The 21,830-nt window shown below is 47.3% G+C and overlaps 1 protein-coding gene and 1 pseudogene across 1 annotated transcript in view; one reads left to right on the plus strand and one right to left on the minus strand.

The window, feature by feature from the left end:
- The window catches only part of Golga7b (golgin A7 family member B), a 59,975-nt gene extending 48,170 nt beyond the window's left edge, over positions 1–11,805 (minus strand). The window contains exons 1-3 of the mRNA XM_074078577.1: positions 11,747–11,805; positions 8,886–8,994; positions 7,858–8,053 (exon numbers count right to left, since the gene is read on the minus strand). The gene's annotated coding sequence lies outside the window, so the exon portion shown is untranslated. The remainder of the gene's footprint in view (positions 1–7,857; positions 8,054–8,885; positions 8,995–11,746) is intronic.
- On the plus strand, positions 6,243–6,434 carry LOC141425275 (small nucleolar RNA SNORA73 family; annotated as a pseudogene).
- Positions 11,806–21,830: the final 10,025 nt, after the last annotated feature.

A 21,830-nucleotide genomic window follows, 5' to 3' on the forward strand; every position in this document is an offset into this window, starting at 1 on the left:
TGTCCACAGCTTCTCATCCAGGAGTAGTATTGTCCCCTAGGGGCAGTTGGAAGAGTGGGTTTGTTTGCCTGGGGATGGTCATAATGTTTAGGGATGTCACTGTCATTTGAGAGGTACGACCCAGAGACAGAGACACTAAATGTCCAATGTGTTCTGCATAGTGAAGAATGTGCCACTCGAAATGCCATGAGTGCCACCAATTTCTGTAGATGGAAAAATGAAGGAGAACATCATTTTCCAACAAGGAAAAGTAACTCAGTCAAGGTCATTATGTCAGAAACTGCCAATTGACTATCAATTTCCCTTTTCCTTGTCTTCCGTAGAAAAAGAACCCTACAAACACCCCAGTGCACTCAAACTAGAGATTCCACTTCCCCACTTCCTTGGCAGCTCCTGGTGAGCTATATGCAAGGTCTGGCCCATGAGATTAAGCAGGTGTGTGTTCAGGACTGCCCACAAATCTCCCTGCATGGGAGAGCTGTGACCTTTTTCTGCCATTTCTCCTCCTGCTGCCTGAACGCAAGAGCAGTATGGCAGCATCGTGGACCAGTGAGAGAGTGCCCCAAGGCTAGAACAGCAGCAGGATGAATGGCAGACATCTATCCACCAAAGCAGAATCACCATCATCACCAAACCCTAGATTTCCTGCCTTCAGGTGCCTGTTACGAGAAGGAGAAATAAGCTCTCTGCTTAAAGTTGTTGTTATTTGGAGGACTTTTCTAATACAACTAAATTGGTATAGTCGTGTAACTGTTTCAGATTCAGATTCACCAAACATTTGTGAGCCTCTAAATATGACAAGACATGTGATGGGGATTTTCTCAGGCATCGTGATAGGAAATAATCTTAGATCTGATTCTTTATCCCATGTTGCAAGTAAAGTATTTTAAGACCCAAAGTCCTAAGAGAGGAAATAACTTCCTCATCCAGGGTAAGGGACTAGTAGCTGGCCAAGTCACCACTGAGACCAAACTTTTCACTCCTCAGTTGTCACTGCTTCTGCTTGTGGCGAGAGGACAACGGGGGCCAAGAGAATAGCTGTGAGGGAGGTGGGCACCATCTGCATGCCTAAGTCAAGTGTGGCCTTGGCCAGGAGGCAGTAAAGCCTCCTTCATCAGATGAGGCCAACATTGCTATTTCTGGATGTTGAAAGTCACCGTCACTCATTCTGCCTGTAAACTGCTGGTCAAGGTTAGACAAGGTGATTCAGTCCAGATTCTTCTGAGGACATGAAAGAATGGTAGGTCAAAAAAAAAAATTAGAAAAGCAGTATCTTGAAAACATCAAAGTTTACGAACTACTGAGGAATTGCTGGGATAAGACATGAGAGAAGCTGAGAGTGGTAATTCATGTCTATAATCCCAGCTACTGAGAAGTCAGAGATTGAGAGAATCAAAGTTTGTAGTTTGAGGCCAGCCCAGGTGAGACCTCATCTCAATCAATAAGCCAAGTGTGGAGGCATGGGCCCATCATCCCAGCTACTCAGAGGCCAGAGGTATGAGGATCCCAGTCTGAGGCCAACCCCAAGCAAAAATACAAGACCCTGTCTGAAAAATAACTAAAACAAAAGGGCTTGGGGGTGTAGCTCAAGTCTGAGAGCACCTGCCTAGCAAGCATACAACCCTAAGTTCAAACTCCAATACTGCTAAAAAAAAAAAAAAAAAAAAACCTGAGAGAAGACAAGAATTCAGAATGATGAGCTCAGCTTACAAAGCAACTTTCAGTGTCAGGGATATCTACTGTCCTGGGAGCACACTAGAGCAAGGCTTTGCTCTGTGTTCCTCTCAGCTCTGGAGGGAAAGAGGTGAAAACCTAGAGACTGTCAGAGTTAGGAATGCCACAAACCCAGACCCAGCACAGAACTGCGACTGCAGCCCAGGGCCATCCAGGAATGAATCTGATATAAATCAGCCCATTTTTAAAAGCAAGTAAAAATACTCACTGGATCTTGAATTCTATACTTCAAAATATTATTCCAAAATCCAAGACAAGAACAAAAGAAACAACAGATGACTGAAATAGACCCAAAGGTATATAAAATATTGGTAGTATCAGATAGCAAACTAAAAACAACTATGCTTACTGTGTTCAAAGAAATATAAATCCTAGCAAAAATAAACATATTCATGCAAAAAAAGAAATACAAATCCAAGCTTGAAAATTTGTCAGGGAAGTGGAAACTATAAAAAAGTGATATAATTGATCTTTAAAAGAACTAAATAGAAATTCTAGCTCAGAACTTGTTGTTAGGTTTGCAGCAAATTAGATATAGCTGAGAAGAAAATTAGTGAGCTAGAAGTTAGGTCTAAAGAAACTTATCCAGAATGAAGCACAGAGAGATTAAAGTTGGAAAACATATAGAAGTGAGAGAAAGAGACATAGGAAATAAAGTGAAACAACCTATTATATTTTTAATTGAAGCCCCAAAAGAAGAAAAGTAAAGGTATTTGGGAGGATGGTCCTTGCCTGAGTGTATTCTGTGGGTTCTTTGATAATAATGAGGTGTTTTGCCTTTAAGTATATACTGTGTCACAGACCAAGTACAGAAATTCTAACTTTTCCTTCTTTGTCAAAACCCTCTTCTAACTTTCAAACTGTTTACATGTGGCAGAGGAAGACCCACTAACATCTGGCAGAGTTTTTACAAACCCAAAGGAAGGGGTATGGTGTTGGGACTTTATCTTGACCCGTGGAGAAGAACAATCACAAGGACCAGGAACAACAGACTGGGAGGATGTGAAGGGGGCACTAGGAAAGTGAGGGGAAGCCTGGGAGAACAGAATTCAGACCTGAGAGAGCTCCAGGACCCCCTGCAAAGGTGTAAACTGCACTTGACTGCCCCTTCCCCAGGGCCCACTCACTGATCCTCAGTTCCATCGCCCCTCCAGAGGATCCTGTCAGGCCAAGTCCCTCACACATGGCCCTCGTTTGGTCCACAGGACATATGTTCACATCCCTTGCTCTCAAAATGGGTTGTTTTTGGTTTGCTGTCCTTGCTATACATTCCCAAGGTGATCCTCACCTTGGACTCACATCAGACAAGGATCCCTGGGACTCCCAAACTCCAGGGACACATAACAAGCTTCACCAAGGGGTGTCCTTGAAGCCCGTCTTAGCAGACTTGCAGGAAAAGGAAACTTTCTTCTGTTTGGGGTTGGCACCAAGGGGCTGGGACTTATATCACAACTTTCTACAAAGAATTCTCTCAAAATCTCCCCACATCTCCAGTTCCTGATCCTCCTTCACTCTCAGCACAAGTGAGCCATCTCACGGGTTCTCAACCCCAGGGTTCTACCCCATAACTCCTCTGCATGGGGTGTCTGTCTCCACGCCTCAGCCAAAACTAGAATGGACTGAACTTCAAACCTCATTATATGCATCACAATGACGAAATGCAGACACACTTCAGGAAGGAAGGAAGGCTAACAACAGTAATCACCAGAAATTGAGATTGTAGATGAGTTTGGTTTACTTTTAGAGTTTTTATATTTTCTAAAATGCATTCTCTTATAAGCAAAAATAAATAAAATTTATTTAAAAAAAAAAAAGATGTGGTTGCTGGGGAAACCTTATTAGTTACTCAGCCAGCAACCAGTTCACATGCCATCCTCACTAAATAAGCATTGCAAAAATTTGTTCATGAGCCAGGCACGATGTCCCATGCCTGTCATCCTCGCACATGGGAGGCTGAAACAGGTGTATTTCAAGTTGGAGGCCAGATTGGGGTACACAGCAAATCTCTGTCTCAAACACACACACACACACACACACACACACACACACACACACGGAATGTGTTCATGTATTAAGTGGCTAAAGCTTCAGAGGAGTCTGGACTCTACCCTGCCCCAGGACTGACCCTTGGTCACTTGGGTAATGTGACTTGGGTGTCCTGCCAGGAACCAGCTTAGGAAGGAGCATATGACCTGATTCTGTCCAGTGAGATGTGACAGAAAGTCAGCTGGGGAGACTTCTAGGAATGTTTGCTCTTTAAAAAATAATAAGATGATAAATAACCTGTGACATATCCATACAAAGAAATATTATTCCATGCAAAGAAATGAGCATTCAAGCCACAAAAAGACATGGAAGAAACCTAAATACATAATTCTTAAGTGAAAAAAGCAAAAAGGCTACATATGGTATGATTCCAACTATATAACATTCTGGAAAAGGCAAAAACATGGAGTTTAAAAAGACTAGTGTGTGCAGGGTTTGCGGGGAGGCACGGATGAATCGGCAGAGCACAGAGGATTTGTGGGACAGAATACCATACAGTATTGTGTACGGTACTACAATGGTGGAGATACGTCATTCTGCATTTGTCCAAATCCCTAGGGTGTACAATGCCAAGAGTGAACCCCAATGTAAACCAAAATTTGGAGTGATGATGTGTGGATGCAAGCTCATCAATAGTAACAAATGTGCCACTGTGCTGTGGGACACCCTGGTGTGAGAGACAGTAGTGGGGGCACCATATGGAATCCTCTGTACTTTCTGCCCAATTATGTTGTAAACCTAGAACCTGTTCATCAGCTCAGAAGGCAGAGATCAGGAGGATCACAGTTCAAAGCCAGCCCTGGCAAATAGGTTGTGAGATTCTATCTCAAAAATACCCAACACAAAAAAGGGATGGTGAAATGGCTCAAGCAGTAGAGTGCCTGCCTAGCAAGCATGAGGCCAAGTTCAAACCACAGAGAGAGAGAGAGAGAGAAAGAGAGAGAGAGAATAGAGCCTATTTAAAGTAAAAGGATTTTAAAGATGTGAGAAATGACATAGCTCCTCTCCTTCATGTTAACAAGGTCTTAAGAGATGGGCTGCAGGGTTCCATGCCATGCAGTGGGAAGGTGGCAAATGCCCGTATGCTGGCAGGGGTGGGCCCAGGGCAGGGCAATGGAGTGAACATCACCAGAACAGGCAAATGGGGGCGGGCCAGCAAGGATTTTCAAAACACCAGTAAACAACCCAGAAGCCAGTCTTCTGTTTTCTTCTCACCAAGTGGCAATTTTGAACTATATTAGCAATGAAATACCCCTTCCTTGAAGAACTCTTCATTGGTCCAAGTTCTAAAAGTCTGATGTCATTACTGCTGGGCTTTAAGACGTGCTAACTTCCAATTAGCACATGCTCATCACTTCCCCTTTAGTAAGCATCACAAGTCCATGACTGTTCATTAGAAAAGCTCCTAGCTTTTGCGGGGGAGGGGGAACGGGGAGAGTCTTTGACACAGATAATGTTAGATGCATGTGGCATTTGTTAAATTAATAGACTATTTTTACAGTGGTTTTTGGTTTATAGAAAAATGGATACACATAGTTTCCCTTATTATTAACATCTTGCCTTAGTATGGTGTATTTGTTAGCAGTCAATGATCCAATATTAGCTAAAAGCCTAGTTTACATTGGGTCCTCTCCATACTGTATTTGCTATGAATTTTGACAAATGTACAATGTAGTCGCCTTATCAATGTCATACAGAATGGTTTCACTGCCCCAAAAATAAGGTATCTCACTATTCATCCTTTCCTCCCCTCATCCCTGGCAACCTTTTCCTATCTCCAGAGTTTTGCCTTTTTCAGAATGTCATGTAGCTGGAACCATATAGTCTACAGTCTTTTTGTTTTGCCAGCTTTCACTTGGGAATACAGTAGACCCTTGGTATCCTCAGATCTATGGTTCCAAGGAGACCATCATGGAGGAAAAACCACGCATATTCAGAATGCACAGAGCTCAGGATGCTGTACTACAGATGCTCGATTCATTGTCCCCAAAACACACCAATTCTGCTACAGACATGCCACCACTCAACAAAACTAAAATTTTCACTTTATCACTTAAATTAAGCATATTTTGTGTGCCCTTTTTGGCTTGGAAGAATTACCAGAACTTTTATCTTGCTTTTTGGGCATCATATACTTTTGGGGAGACATATTTTCACAAAATGAAACACAGGGAAACTCTCAGCAGATCACACGTGATTTAACACAACTGACGATCACATAGGACTGACTGACAGCTTCTCCACATCCACTGAGCTGGGCAATCCCTGCACAGGAATTTTTGATTTTTGCTTTTAAGATTTCTTTTGATTTTTTAAAATGTATTTATTTTTTATCACACTTGGTCAAAACTGCAGTGTCAGTGTATGTATGTATCTAGGTTTCCTCCATATTTTTTCACAACTTTCAAGTTCATTTCCTTTCTTTTTTTCTTGCTGAATAATATTCTATTATATGAATGTCTGCAATTTATCCATTCAATTATTAAAGGGGTTCTGTCCTAGTGGAACATAGGAGCACAGGGCTCTGCCTCATGATGTACAGTCCCTTTCCACAACATTGGAGAAAAAGCCGGGCCTTGAGTCTGTGCCTGCATATTCCTATGGAATTGTCCTCTGGACAATAACTGGGGAGATAAACCATGCAAGAAACACTAGTATGTGTTAAAAAAAATTATTAAAGGGCTTGCTTCCCCTGTGTGTCTCTAGAATCAGTTCAGAACCCTTCAAAGTGACTCCAGGTGCTGTTTGTGACCCTGAACTCATGGTAGTATTCACTCCTTCATTTAAAGAGTAAATTTGAAAAAAAATGATATTCCCCCTCCCTGGGGGGGTGAAAACAAACAAAAGGCAGGACTGAGTTCCTTCAATTCTTTCACACAGTTGGAAAGTGATGGAGCCAGGCCAGAAACCAAACTGGTCCTACTCCAGGTCCTCCAGCAGGGTTGACTCTGTGTGTGAGCCTGCAGGTGTCAGGTAGACTAAACGTCCCCCCCAGTGTCATCGCCAGTTCCTATAGTGACTTGTGGTGACTTCTGGTGACAATAGGAGACTGCAATTGAGTAGGACATAGTGAATGGGGCAGGTCTCACTCACAGACTCACTTCCTTGCTCTGCCTGGTCTCACCTGATCCTCTCAGTGAATGGAGACCTAGCCTCTATTGCTGCCTCCCTTGGCTCCTGTTTATTTCCTTTACATGCCATTCACAATTATGACACTTGTACATCTTGCCTCTGCCCAGCCTTAAGAGACCACATCTGCCATACGCTCCTGCATGCCACAGGGCCTGGCACACAGTAGGTATTCAACATTTGCTGAATGAATTATGGGGTGAAACTGATGGCTTCTTCTTCTTCTTTTTTTTTTTTTTTCCAGTACTGGGGCCTGAGCTCAGGGCCTACACCTTGAGCCACTCTACCAGCTATGTTTTGTGATGGGTTTTTTCAAGATAGGGTCTCACAAATATTGCCTGGGCTGATTTCAAACCATGATCTTCCTGATCTCTACCTCCTGAGTAGCTAGGATTATAGGCATGAGTCACCCATGCCTGGCTGAAACTGATGGCTTCTGTTCCTCCTCTGTATACTGCACAAGGTAGGGACTGAGATGCGAAATTGCAAACCCTAGAAACTCCACCCTTTCCTCCTTTCCCTTGACTCCATCTCAGGGAGTTAAAACTGATCTTTTCAGGGGAGCTATAGGATGCAGCCCCCACCCTTGCCAACTCTGCTCCAAGTCACCTCACTCTAGCCAGTCCCTGGGCTGAGGGACTTCCAGGACAAAAACATCCCTGCCCTGCAGTCACCTCACCTGGATTCTCCCAGGTTCCCAGACACAGCACCTTCGCCCTCTGCTGGTGGAAGTGGGCAAGTGCTTCAACATCCCTCCACACTGGAGTGAACAGGAAGGCTGAAGGAAGGGGCTCCCTGGGAGCTCCCTGCCAGGACCCTCTGAAGAGGGTCCCTAGGAAGAATGGGGAAAGCTGGGAGGGAGCCCTGACTGCCCAAGTGAGGAGCCTCCTGTCCCAAGGCTTGCAGGCTTGGCTGTACCCTTACCCACCAGGCTAGTCAAGTAGTTACCTGCCCTGTGTGCTCCTTTTTGCTGAGCAAGACCTGGATTGGGGGCTCCACACCAGGAAGGGGAACACCACTTTCACCAGGAGGGCACAGTCCTCAGAGGAACAGCAGTCCTGTAGCAGCCCAGCCCAAGAGCTGACTGGTCCCACTAGCACACACATCTGCTCCATATAGTCTTTATCTTATCCTTGCAGCAGTCCTGCCAGGTAGATGAGGAAACAGGCACGAAGTAAATGGTGGAGTCAGAACTCAAACCCACGCCAGTGCAGCTCTTACAGACCCCACTCTTCCTAAGTGCTGTGTCTCACATGTTATTTCTATTCCTACAGCCAAGAAAATTTCATCTTCCCCAGCTGGTCCTGTGTGGCTTCAGAGCCAAGGCTAGCTTAGGGATGATTCAGCTGGGGTTGCCTGGGGTGGGAAATGGCCTGGTGGATGGGAAAGACAAGACAGCACCATGAGCATCCCAGCTGGGTGGCCTTGGGCAAATCTCTCAGCCACTCTGAACCAGGAGGTAGTTATGGGGCTTAGAGACAATGCATGCTATGTTTCCAGCTAAGAGCACCTGCGCACAGAAAAGCCGTTACTGTTTTCAGTGGTTGTAAGATACGTCCGCAAATTCTCAGGTGCTCTCCTTGCTTTGAGTGTGGGTTGGACGTAGTAACATGTTCCCACTGAACAGAACCAAGCAGAAGCAAGGTGGATAACTCAGAGAGCAGGGAAGGAAAGGCTACACCTTCTCCATACAGACTCTCTTAGAACACCTGCTCCAGGAGGCCAGCTGCCATGTTGTGAGGATGCTCAAACTGCCCCGTGGCCTTCTGGCCACCTGCCACACCTGTGGGCTTAGAATCAGATTCTCCAACCCCACAAGGCATTAGGATGACTGGAGCCCCAGGCAACATCTTGATCTTGATCTCATGAGAGACCCTGAGTCAGACCATCCTACTCAGTCATTCTCAAACTCCAACCCACCAAAACAGATGAGAGAATAAATGTTGGTTGTTTTAAGTTTGTTGCTTATTACTTACAAAAATATAACTAATACACTTTAGAATCATGAGCCAGCAATTGCTTTGGGTTCCTCCACTGCTGTGGTCACACAGAATCTGCATTGAAGGCTGTCCAGGCCCTGTGAACCTGACCAAGAAAGAATGATAAAAGCTAATATTTACTGAGTGCCTGCCACCTGCCAGCCATCAGGCTAAGCAAGTTACATTGATCTTCCTAGCAAATCCCCAAATCACAACACATAGATACTGTTATCATCCCTCATTGTATGGTGGGGGTGGGGGAGAACTGAGGGGCCAGAGGCTGTGTAACTCCCCCAAGATTACACCACAGAAGAGTAGCAGAGCTGGGATCTGAATCAAACTCCATTATTCCAGCACCCAGGCACCTATCTAGGGTGCTGCATGGCCCCCCTGAAGTGCACAGAGGCTCAGGGACTCATCCCTCATCCTGCCTCCCACCCAACCCCTACCACTGACACCATGCACTTGTTCTTGTGAGAGTGACTAAGACAGGCTCATTGCTCCTTAGCTAAGGTGGTTCCTCTGCCCCCACACACCCCATCCCTCTCTCTGCAGACAGAAAAGTCCACCCCTCACCACCCCTGGGTCAGTCACTGGACACCTTCCAACTGTAAGAGCCCTTCATTGCATCTAGTTCCCCTTCCCATTTTTTCAGAGGTAGAAACAGAGGCACACTGGCTCATCAAGGACCACAGCTGACTGAGGAAACACTAAGGTGAAAACCCAGGACCTCTGGTTCCTCTCAATCAGCCTGCACACCTGTTTCCCAGCCCATCAACTGTCCCAGTCCCCATGGAAAGCTCCACTCACCTCTCCAGATACCTGAGATTGGAACCTGAGGCCAAACTTCCCAGCAACCTCCACTGGCCCAGTTCTAGGGGAGCCAGGAGGAGGGGGCTTATCTGCACCTGTGATGTGGTGTCTGGCCCCAGCCCAGCCTCCCTGCCAGGCCCCTGGATTAATGGCCTGCAGCTATCTTATCTCCCTACACAGTGGTAGAGTAATGGTGGTGGCAGCTGGAGAACACATGTACCCAGATCAACCTGAGAGTTCTGCAGGAGGGTGGGAGCAGGGGTCCCAAAGGGCCTGCCCTCCACCTGCCCTCTTGCTCTCCCACCTGAACTGGCCAAGCACCCAAAACAGCGCATGCACCTAACAGGAGTTCCTGCCATAGCCATTGTTCCTGCTTATGTTGTTGCTTGCCAGGACCACTTGGAATTGAGCGGCTCACCTGGTTAGCCACAGGGGTAACCAGAATGTCACATGCCCCTTCCAGACTTAGGTGCCCCATCTGTAGACATAGTTTAGGGCTTGGAAATAGGCTTGTTGGGCTGATTTATTTTTTTATGTCATTTTATTGAGTAACCTGAGAGTGGAGTTAGAGGTTTATCCAACTGTGAGGTTGTGACAAATACTTTCACACTCTGAGCCTCAGTTTCCCCATAACCTCTACATCGTCCTCCACACAGGGTGGTTCCAATGAGCTCCCTCCTGGAAAGCCCATTTCAGACTACTCTGTGTCATGCAGGAGCTTAGGCTCCGGGGTCCCAGAGAGTCAGAGACCTAGCTCTGACCAAGGGGTTGACGTTAAAGTGTGGCTGTACTCACAGGACCACCCCCAAACCCAGGCTCAGCTCTGAATTGCAGGCCTGCCAAGGCTGGGGCTGAGGACAGTCTGCCAAATGCTCCGGTTTGCCCACGACTGTACCAGATCACTCAACACCCAGAAGTGATAATCAGCTCTGCAGTCTCTAAAGGGCCCATTTGGACAATAAGTTATATGGTCCCTAGGTTGAAGGAACAAAGTTTTACCCTTTTCCAGGGTCAGGGAGACTGCATCTTACCTGGAGAAAGTGACCAGGATGGAGGTAGTCAAGAGTTAACTAGGCTAAGACTGTGTAGGACACAAACTCAGAACCCTGTGGCTGGGCTTGGAAGGGAATCAGTCTCTTCCCTAGAATGTAGTGACCACTATGGTCAGTACACAGGAAAAGGAGGAAGGAAGGAGGAAGATGAGTGAGGGGTAGTGGGGAGGGAGAGTGCAAGAGAGACATAGACCTTTGGGTAAATAAATTGAGTAAGAAAATAATAGATCAATTAAATGAGGAAAGAAAGAGAAATGAATGAAGGGATAAAAGGGGAGACTGGGTGAAAGGAAGGGTAGAAGGATGTTGAAAGGGAAAGATGAAGAGGAGGATGTATGGACAATGGATGATGGATAAGGGGAGGGATGAAGAAGATGGATATCAGAGTCTGCTGTTCCCCATCCCTATCCCTTTGGCAGGGCACAGCACACTGGGAGCCCAGAGGGACCTTGTTTCCAGAGGATCTACAGATTGACTCTTTGGGACACAAAGAAGCCAGCCTTCCCTCCCCCACCCCAAAGACATTCCTAGGACCACTCCTTCCCTTTGCTCTCCTTTGCCCCTTCCCACTGCCCTTTCCCAGAGGGCAAAGAGCTGAGGAACCTATCTGCTATCAGCCACATTTCTCTCAGCCCTGTTTACTCTGGATCAGTAATTAACAGAGCCTCCTTCCCAGATCAATTAATAGGGGGGGCCTGCTGAGGGCATGGCCAGGTTACTCATTGATAAACAATGGGAAACAGATAGAGGCTGCTCCCTAATCCATGAGCCACTCCTTCTGTCTCTCAAAAAAGTCCCAGATCTCTGCAGTGAGCTCAGAAATGCTGGTGTGAGATGGAGCTGGGAAACCCTGCCCCTGTGTGCGGAAGTTAGGGTGGGAGCTAGCTACAGGGTCAGGCTTCAACACTTCAGCCTAACAGTGAAAACCATGGGCCTCAGCAAGGGCCCATGGTTCAAAGACCTAGGTTCATAGACCTGTCTTTTGCCACTTACCAGATATGTGACCTTGAACGAGTTTCTTCAGCCCTCTGAGCCCCAGTCGACCACTCCGTTAAAAAAAAAAAAAAAAAAGAATGAAAGGCAGGACAGGTGTACATCAAGGATCTCTGTGAAGGTGGGCATGGTGGCATGTGCCTGCAATCCTAGCACTGTTGAGACTGAGGCAAAGGGGATTGCAAATTCAAGGCCAGCCTAGGCTACATAGCAAGACTATATCAAAAAAGAAAAACTTTAAGGTGGGGGGGACCTCTGTGCAGATTGAATGATTTAACATCTGTAGCCCGGTGGTAGGCCTCAGACCTGAAAACATAGTGGATATAGATGTCATCAGGCAAAACTTTGGGCTTCTTTGGGGACCTCGGACATCCTTCTCAGTCTTTTCATTCTCTAGTTCCTTCTACTTTCCCCTGGGGTCTTCTTAGGAAATAGCAGGCCCACAGAGGCCCTACTCCATCACTTGCCATGAAGGACACCAGAGGAATTGTCTGGTTCAGTGGCCACCAGCCACAAATGGCTATTTAAATTTAAATTAATTAAAATTAAACAAAATGATATTATTTGATCATTAAAAAGGAATGCAGTCCTGATGCATGCTGCATTGTATTATTGTTAAGAGAAAGAAGCCAACCACAAAAGCTCACAGCCATATGTGAAGATGCACAATTACATGAACGGTCCAAAAGGGGTAAAGCCACAGAGGCAGGAAGTATTGTTGTGGCTGTCAGGATCTGGGGAAGGAGGGACAGGAAGCAACTGCTTAATGTGAGCAGGCTTTCTTTTGGGGGATGACAGGATATTCTGGAACTAGATAGAAGAATGGGTGCATGGCATTGTGAGAATATTAAATGCCACTGGACTGCTCACAGTAAGGTGATTAGTTGGTGTTATGTGAAATTCACCTCACTAGAATACAATTAAATTAAAAATTCAGCTCATCAGGAGCATTTGCCACATGTGGCTCATGGCCACTGAATTGCAGAGCACAATAGGGCATGCTTCCATCATTGCAGAGATTCTCCTAAACAATGCGCCAGACAAACTTGACCTCCAGCTAATCAAATAATTATGGCGATAAAACCTCTTCACAGACATGATCTCACCTGAGCCTCTCACCAAGATGGCTTTCCTGTAAGAGATGGGGAAACTGGGATCCAGAGAGAATATTCCCAAGGTTACACAGGAAGTGGCCAGTCAGGGATTTACCCTGAGTCTTTGGACATTGAGGCCTCCCTTGGGGACCAGCATATGCCAGGAGGTTGCTACCTCCTAGCCCACACCTGGCTGAGGTCTGCAATCAGATCTGCATGCTCCCAACAGAGTCCTGGCACCCATATAGAGAAGGGAAGGGTGTGAAAGTGTGTGGTCTGGAATTAGAGGGGTGCTGGGTTCCTGTTTGCAAAAACTATGGGGAAAAGAACTTATTGCCAAGTAATTTGGAATTCTAACAAAAATTCCAGGAAGCCAGGGGCTAGGTGATGAGGGGAAAGAATGCACCTCTCTGTGACCCTGAGTGCCTCACCACAGAATCAGGTCAGCAAGGCACTGGCCTTTTTGTCTCCAGCAGACTCCGAGCTGTCTTCACAGCCCACCACAGTGGGCTGGGGAGGGGCCAATGCCAGGCCTTTTTCCGAACTTATGCGGCAATGGGAAAAGAACAGAACATGGGGAGAATCCAAGCTTTGTTCAGGCCCAGCTCCATCATTCACTGCCTGGGTGATTTCAAGTAAACCAATCTCTCTGAGCCTCAGTTTCCTCATTTGTAAAATGGGAACTTCCTCATGTAAAATGCATGCCTCCCCAGTTGTTGTAAGGATGGAACAATGCAACAGCTTTGATTCCCAAACATCCCATTAAGATATGTTGTCCTGCACAAGGCATGGTGGTACACACCTATAATTCCAGCTACTCAGGAGGCAGAGGTAGGAGGATCTCAGTCTGATGCTAGCCTGGGCAAAAGCAAGAGACCCTATCTGAAAAACAAACTAAAGTAAAAAAGGGGTGGGAACAAGACTTATGTGGTAGAGCATTTGCCTAGCAAAGCCCAGGCCCTGAATTCAAACCCCAGTACCACTACCACCAAAAAAAAAGGGGGCGGGGTTATCTCACCAGGACCCAAGCAGCTCTCAGTTGCTGTCCCCTCAGGGATTACTCCTGAAACAGGAACCTGTGGGAGGCCCTCAGGTTACCATCATAACTTTAGCCAGACTCACCAAGGAGGTGAGCATGATAACCCAGACCAAAGCATAATATGGTTGGTGCCTCCCTGCACTCAGACTGTGTATGGGAGCCTCCCATACATCTGGGAGCCTCCCCACCATGTGACCTTGTCACCTCTGCCTTCCCATCTGCACCAGGAAGAGGATGATGATAACACCTATCCCACAGGGAAGGCTAGAGGTCTACATGGGACAATGAAGCACTTAGCCCAGGCCTGACACACCATCCACTGACAGCATCATCCATCAGGCCCTGCTGGATGCTGAGCAGATAAGAGGGGCATGAACTCCACTAACCACCCCACAGAGAGGTTAGGGACAGACAAGGGCAGAGGAGGGAATTCCAGATCTTCAAAAGGAAGAGTTCCCATTTCTGTCAAAGGAGGCCCATGAACACAGCACTGAAGGGAGGCTGTGACAGCTGGTGAGGGGTGTGGAACAGGGGACCAGGCACAGCTCCTCCAAGTTCTTCCCTCCAATACCAGCATTTCACATACTGGTCCAAAGCCCACTGCATCCAAATCACTGGGATCTCTGTAGGGGGCCCAGAAATATAAATGTGTATTTTAATTGGTTTCAATAGAGATTTCTTTGCAATATAGTTTCGGAACCCCTCTCCCCCACTAGGAATGGGGTGTGCCCAAGTCAGCCAATCTGGCCAAGGGAGGCCAGGAGACCAGGGACAATTCATAGCTGCAGGAAGTTAATCCCCAAACCTTATCTGGGGCTGGCAGAGTGGCTCAAGTGGTAACATGCCTGCTTAGCAAGTGTGAGGCCCTGAGTTCAAACCCCAGTACCACAAAAATAAATAAAAAAATAAATTATCCACCCAACATCTCTTTTAGAATCTGTTTTGTTTTGTTTTTGAGACAGGGTCTCACTATTTAGTCCAGGCTCACCTCAAACTCATGATCCTTCTGCCTCCCAAGTGCTGTGATTAAAAACCTGCATCACCATTCCCTGTTTCTTTTAGAATTAAACAAAACCAAAAACACTAGGCATATGTACAGGAAAGGAGGAACAACTGGTATAGTGCAGTCACTGACCAATTACAGCAGGTGTCTCATTAATCAGAATCAATACCAACCAATCAGGACAGAGGTCTGACCAATCAGAACACCCAGAACAGCCAAAAAGGGCTGGCCCAGCTGCAGGGAGGCCCCAGATGTCAGCCAGATGAGGCCCTGGAGTGAGCTCACATAAGACAGGGTCCATGGCTGAGTAGGGATCCAGGCCCAGTGCCAGCCCTAATCACACTTGCCCCCTTGTCATGTGTTTTACCTGTTGAGTTCTCTCATGCCTCATTCCTCTCTTGGAAGCTCTACTTTAAAAGCAATGGTGAAAGCACAGTGCTCTCCATGCCTCTCAGCAGTTCTGTTTGCACTTGGGGCAGGATAAGTCTTGATCACTGACCATGTAGGGCTGTGTAGAACACTGCCCACCAAGTGCCAGGGGAAGCCCCATCCTCCTGATGACCAAGCCCATGACCTAGCTCACGTACAGGTCATGTTGAGAAGCACTTCTAACTCAACTGTTATTCTACAGTGAAGAACCACCAATCCAAGCCACCAGCCGCTAGCAGCAGGAGTGGAATTGCAAAAGGAAAGCTACTGGAAGTGAGCTGAGCCAGGTCTCAGAGATGAAACTAATCAGGGCCTTCATTTGCCAGAAGTGGGCAGCAGGAAGTAGGGTCCCCTTCTGAAGAAGCCCTGTGTGGGCACCCATACCCTGAACTGCTAGCTGAAGTAGGCCCAGGTAGCCCCTTCTGGGGCCTGAACTCTAAGCAACCAGCCCAGAGGAAACATTCTGGCCAGGCAAGGAGGCCAGGACCACCTCTGTGTCCCTAAGAGCAAGCATCCAGCCATTCCCAGGCTAGGCCACAGCTCCCTCCCAGCAAAGGACAATTGCTCCATTGGCTGGGGTCAAGGAGAAAAGGAACAGTCCACCACTTCCTCACCCCTCAGCTGTGGCCATGCCCGGCTCCTCCCAGCCCACACCCTCTCCTTAATGAGGCCATTGTCTGCCCAGGATTCCCCAACAGCTGGCTCCCACCCCAAGCACTCTGCCCTGGGTTTCCCCTCCACTGCCCCCGGGGGTCCCTCCCAGGTTCCAAACTTCCTCTCCAGCACCCAGAGCGCCAAGTCCCCAGAGGCCCCTCTGACCTGCTGTCCCCTGCTGAGCCACTCATTTCTCCCTCCCTGCCTCTATTTTTTTATAGTATTCAGAGTTCTATAGGCCGCCAGTGGACTTCTTTCAGCGTGAGAAGGAGCTCAGTCCTGAGAGCATGTAATTCAGCCCAAAGCACAGAAATCTGCTGTTTTATTTACAGGCAAATGAGCCATTCAGTGTTGATTTGGGGAAACATGCAGAATAGTTTATGAGCTTTTACTACCACCTCCACAGCCCCTGGGTGGTCAGGCCCAGCAAAACTGAGGATGACTTTCAGAACAGCAATTTATAAATCTAGGGTCCCCAGTACCCTACATCGCCACCAAGACCAGGGCCAAAAAACTGGGGACCTGCAATGTCCACCTCCTGGGATTGCACAAAACGCTCTGGACACTGACACTACAGCAGTTTTATATACCTTTGGTTATCTTCCCAACAAATCTGCAAAGATATTCTTCCTGTCCCTGGGTTGTAGATAGGGAAACTGAGGCACAGGAATTCCCATAGTCTGCAAGTGATGGAAGGGCCTTTGACTCCGTACCCAGTACTTTCTCCCCTTTCCACCTAGGTGACTCTCAGATACCTCTCCACCTCCCAACCAGGAAGTCCCCTTGGCTGTGGTTACATGTTCATTGAATTTGTTCTCACCTGGCCTCCCCTCTAGACTGAACTCCCCAAGGTCAGAGCCCTGGCTAGCTTGGTTCAAAGCTGCTGCAACTTTAGTGTCTTGAGTCTCACTGAAGAAATCTGCTCCCTCAGGCCCTCTTCCCCTGCAAGGCAGTTTGGGTCAGTGTTCAACAGGATGGCACAGCTCCTAGGCACTTCTCACATGCAGCCAGGAATCCACAAACCACAGAAAGAAGTATTGGGTTTGAGTTCTGGTTCCACTCTTTGGCTGTCTGACTCTAAGCAAATTACTTACCCTCTCTGAGCCTCAGTTTTCTCATACAAAAGAGGGATAATGATACCTCTCTCACAATGCTATTGAGATAGCAAAATGAGATCATGTATGGGAAAGCACAGAGGTACCAAGGTACCAGGTACCTAGGAGGCCCTAAACAAGTATGTAAGAGAGGAAGGGGGGACAGGAAGGCAAGCTAAGCTTAGGGATTTGCTCTTTACTCCCCACCCCTCAGAAGCAGACAACTGACATACTGGTCAACCTGCTCCATCCAGTCCCTACCTGTTACAATCACCCTGTAACCCTTTTGATCTTCCCTGGCCTCCCAAGAATTCCAACAGAGCCCAAAAAAAGGATCTGAGACTGTCTGGTTCAAAAGACTCCTTTCCCCAGCCACTTCCTCCCACCATGTCTTCATCCATCCATTCAGTCATTCCTTCATGAAATACCTATTGTGTCATCAACAGTGTCCTAGAGCAAGAAAAACTGAAACGACAAGACAGGGTCTTATTGTGAGGCAGTTCCAGAGGGAGCCAGAAATGGAGCAAACAAACACAATTATATAATGACCAGTGATGAGGGCTGCTAAGCAAACTTCAGGGTTCTAGAGCATGCCCGGCATGGAGACCTGGTCCACCGGAGCCTGAGGGAGGACTCTAGCCAAAGACAGTGGGAGCCATTGAGGTCCTTGAGCTGAAGGGTGAGGCCATCAGATTTGTGGCACAGAATGATCACTTCAGCTCTTGCAGAGTGGAAAAAGAGGACTACAGGGCAGCTGGAGAGGATGTGAAGAGAGAGAAGAGCAAGAAAGGAATAGTGCAGTGGATAGAAAAGAAATTCAGGAAAGAGTTGCTGCAGAATTCAGCAAAGCTCTCTAAAGACTACTGTCACACCAATGTTCCATGTTAGCAACCATCAATTATATTGGCAACTCTTACTGTGCGCACTGCTCTAAGAAAATTTTAAGATTACAACTAATCTTCTCAATAATCCTATGAGGAACTATTTTTATTAAAATATTACTGCGCCCATTTTAGATATGGAGGGTACCTGCCTAACAAGTGCAAGACCCTGAGTTCATACCCCAGTACCACCAAAATAAAATAAAACATGGACATAATGAGGAAACTGAAGCTCAGAGAGGTAAAATAACTAACCCAAGGTCAAGTGGCATTGCTGAAATTAGAACTCAATCTAACTCCAGAATTCATGCTCTTCACCAAATCATGTGACTGTCGTGCTTCTAGCCAGGGCTACCTACCTATAGCACAGCCCAGGAACTCCCAGGTGCATTGGGAACCCAGGGAGAGGAGGGGAGCACTATTCAGCCTTCTTTCCATCCACAGCCCTGTCTATAGCACGCCAGCACGCCTGACCTCATCCCACTTACTTTTGTGCTTCAGATGGGCACATTTAAAGCTGGACCAAACCCCTCCACCCCCCCCACTCAAGATAAGTCTGGCCTCTGCTTTTATTCCTTGAGGTTTGTGAGCTCTAGGACAACCTGAAGAAGCTGTCAGTGGCCAGGCTCATAGAAGGGAGGGCTCTGGCTGGCCTATATGTCCATTTGTCTAGGTGGCCAGTGAGCTCAACTCAAGCCCCTCTGTAGCCAGTCCCCACTGCTCCTGGGATGCCCTGCAATCCCAAGCAAGCCTGCCTGAACTGCTCACCAAAGCCCAGGCTGTTTGGCAGGGAGGTCCTCCCCAGCTGGGGGCTTCTGGGACAGATATTAACTTTACAATTGACGAAGTTGAAAGACTAGAAAGGCACAATGCTTCCTGACTGGGAGTCAGGAAGGTTGAGTTTTGGTTTCCTCTTATAAAAAACTCAGTGTGGAGACAACAGGCCCCTGCCAGCACTAATAGTTCTGTTAACCACACAGACCACTGGTCTGGGCTTTCTGTTGAATCCAACAACAAATGCATGAAGACAGCGGCTCAGCAGGGAGTACTGAGGTTAAAAGGCAGACGACTTCAGCCAATACTGGCAAGATTCTGTTTTACTCTCCTAAGAGGGATAAGCCCGGACTGGAAGGACCTCCTCACAGTCAGGGGATGGAGAGGTGATGGGACAGGGGTGTCATTCCATTCCTCATGCCAAAGACAACATCAGCCTCACCTCCATCATCAACCTAAGCCCCTTCCTTTCATCGTCTCATTCAGTCCTCAAGATCACCCCATGGAGAATACAGGGCAAAGTGTTCCCATGTCACAGGTGAGGCAACTGAGTCTCAGGGTGGGGGGCCTTTTTAGCAAATTGTATTAAGGGATATTCACAATTATTTGAAAAGGCTATTAAAACACTCCTCCCTATTCCACCTGCATTTTTGTGTGAGGTCAAATTTTCTTCATATCATTCAGACAAAACACATGTGGCACTGGCCTCTGTGGTTCACCCTAACCACTCAGGAGGAAGAGATAGGGAGGTTCTAGTTTGTAGATATTCTTTAATACTACCCCCAAAATTAACATATGGTAGTTTCTTAAATGGTCATTGTAATGTAGAATCAGAGACCTATCAACAAACTGTCACCTTAAAATCTATGTACTTTGAATAGACCTTTGAGTTATATACAGTTTTGACCTTGCAGAGCCCCCAAAAGGGTGCTGGGAATCCCTGAGAAACTCTTAACAGAAACAGACAAGAAAAAAGAAAACCGTAGAATTTGATGACATAATTAACAAGTTAAATCAAAGAAGTATCTAAGATCTAAGAGGTATCTTACTAAGCATTTATATAGAACTTTGCTCAAACCACAAATACACATTTTTTGAACCAATGGTCCCCTCCATCAGCTGGGGAAACATGCACCTGGAGAGACTGCAGACGCTACAGGATGGACAGATGCCCGGCATACCAGGTGTTCCACCCAGCTGCCTAGGCCTTAGGTCAGCCTCATCAAGAAAAGGCACCACATCAGAGAGTGGGCTTGCCTGCCCAGCCCCAGAGCCAGGAAAAGGGCTGACCACAGAGACTCTCCTGATGACCACCCCAAGGCACAGCCCTCACAGTCCCTGGGCAGGGCTTCCCTCCTGGCTCTCATCACCAGTCCACGTCAGAAAGCCTCAGGGGACCCCAGGTCAGAGCTGCCAGGTAAAGACAGTGCATCCTCCTCTTCCAGAGACTTTCCAGTCTGGCCCCACTACCTTTTGGAACCTCCAGGGATGCCAGGTCTAGACTCGCTTGGCTCTTGGGCTATGTGTTAGTCTTACATAAGTAACAGCAGGAACAATGCCCAGCTCTGTCCAGGTCAGGCACTGGGATGCCAAGAACACCCCAGTCAACCAGCTACCCAAGGATCCAGCACTTTGCACAACCACCAGTGCCCAGGACCACACCTCCCCTAGAGGCAACAAGCCTGCCAGATCCAGAGAAGGGTTGAGGGAGCAGGAGTACGGGAAGCAGCATGACTGTCAGAGCCCAAATCAGAATTAGGGCCAAGGTCTCTGAGGGGAGTTTCAGAACACATACCACATTTTTACTTCAAAGTCACACCTCCCTGGGGATCCAACATTCCTGGGTGCTCTTTATATGTTGGCACTACACAGGGGGCTTTCTTCCCGTTCATCTTCTTTGCCCAACACAAGTCCCACTTTACCAACAAGGAGGTCAGTCAGAGTCAGATTGGTCACACAGGGGCTGGGATTTGAACCTGGCTCTTCTGTCTGCAGAGTCGATGGTTCTTACACCATTACTATACTACACCACCTGGCCCTGCAGAGATTGTCCTTCCCCTTCTGAGCAACCATCTGCAGAGCCTCTTAGTACTGGGGATGGAGAAAGAAGAAGGGGAAGGAAAGGCCCCCACTTACTCTACCTGGACATAATTAGGTCACCCTCTGCCCTCCTAGGCTGTCTGCTGAATTCCCTCCTGCCTCCTCTGCCCTGCTTTGAGTCTTTTGCTCACAAATACATCAGATGAAGTAAGGGTACGTCTTTTGCACTTGTGTCCTCATCCACACCACACCCCATACCTTGCACATAGTAAGCAGTCCATATGAAGTGGTTGAATATTAACCCTGACTCCACTACCACTGCAAGGAGAAATCCATCAGAAGGCAAGAGCCCTGGAAATATTTGGGGGCAGGGAATATAAGGAAGAGGTGGGGGGACTCCTGCCTCCCAGTAGAGCTGCTTCCAACTCCCCTGCCCTCCTATGAGACTCCTCCCCAGGGAGGAGCCAGGCTGGGAGGTCAGAGGTCAGGTGAGGCCCACAAAAAAAGTCTCTCCTCCCACCAAGCCTCTGCTCCAAGTTCTTCTCACAAGAAAGCCAAGGAAGGCAGGGCCCAGACAAGGGGAAACCAAGTTTGGGATTCCTGAAAGTCACCTCCTCTCTGATGCCTGCCTGGATGCCTTCTTCAGAGACAGTGACACTTCCTTCCTCCTCCCCTGTGCTTCCTGTTTATGCTACTTATGGCAAAGTGGTTAAGGCCTATCCTTTGAGATCAACACCTGGATTTAACTCCTGACTTCTTCAATCAACATTTTTTTTTTTTGGCGGCACTAGTTTGAACTCAGGGTCTCACGCTTGCTAGGCAGGCGCTCTTACCACTTGAGCCACACTCCAGCAGCCTGACTTCTTCAAATACAAGTTGTGTGACCAAGGGCCAATTACTTCACCTGTCTAAGCCTCTCTAGGCCTACGGACTCAAAATACGAATCTCTTGGTTGTTTCTGGGCTCTGACTCTGGACCCAGACTATAGGTTCAAATGCTAGCTCTAATCCTTGCTCAACTTCTCTAGGTGTCAGTATCTATATCTGTAAAATGGAAACTATAATGGTGCCTACCCT

This window comes from Castor canadensis, chromosome 7 (genome assembly GCF_047511655.1).
Source record: "Castor canadensis chromosome 7, mCasCan1.hap1v2, whole genome shotgun sequence".
NCBI classification, from domain to species: Eukaryota; Metazoa; Chordata; class Mammalia; order Rodentia; family Castoridae; genus Castor; species Castor canadensis.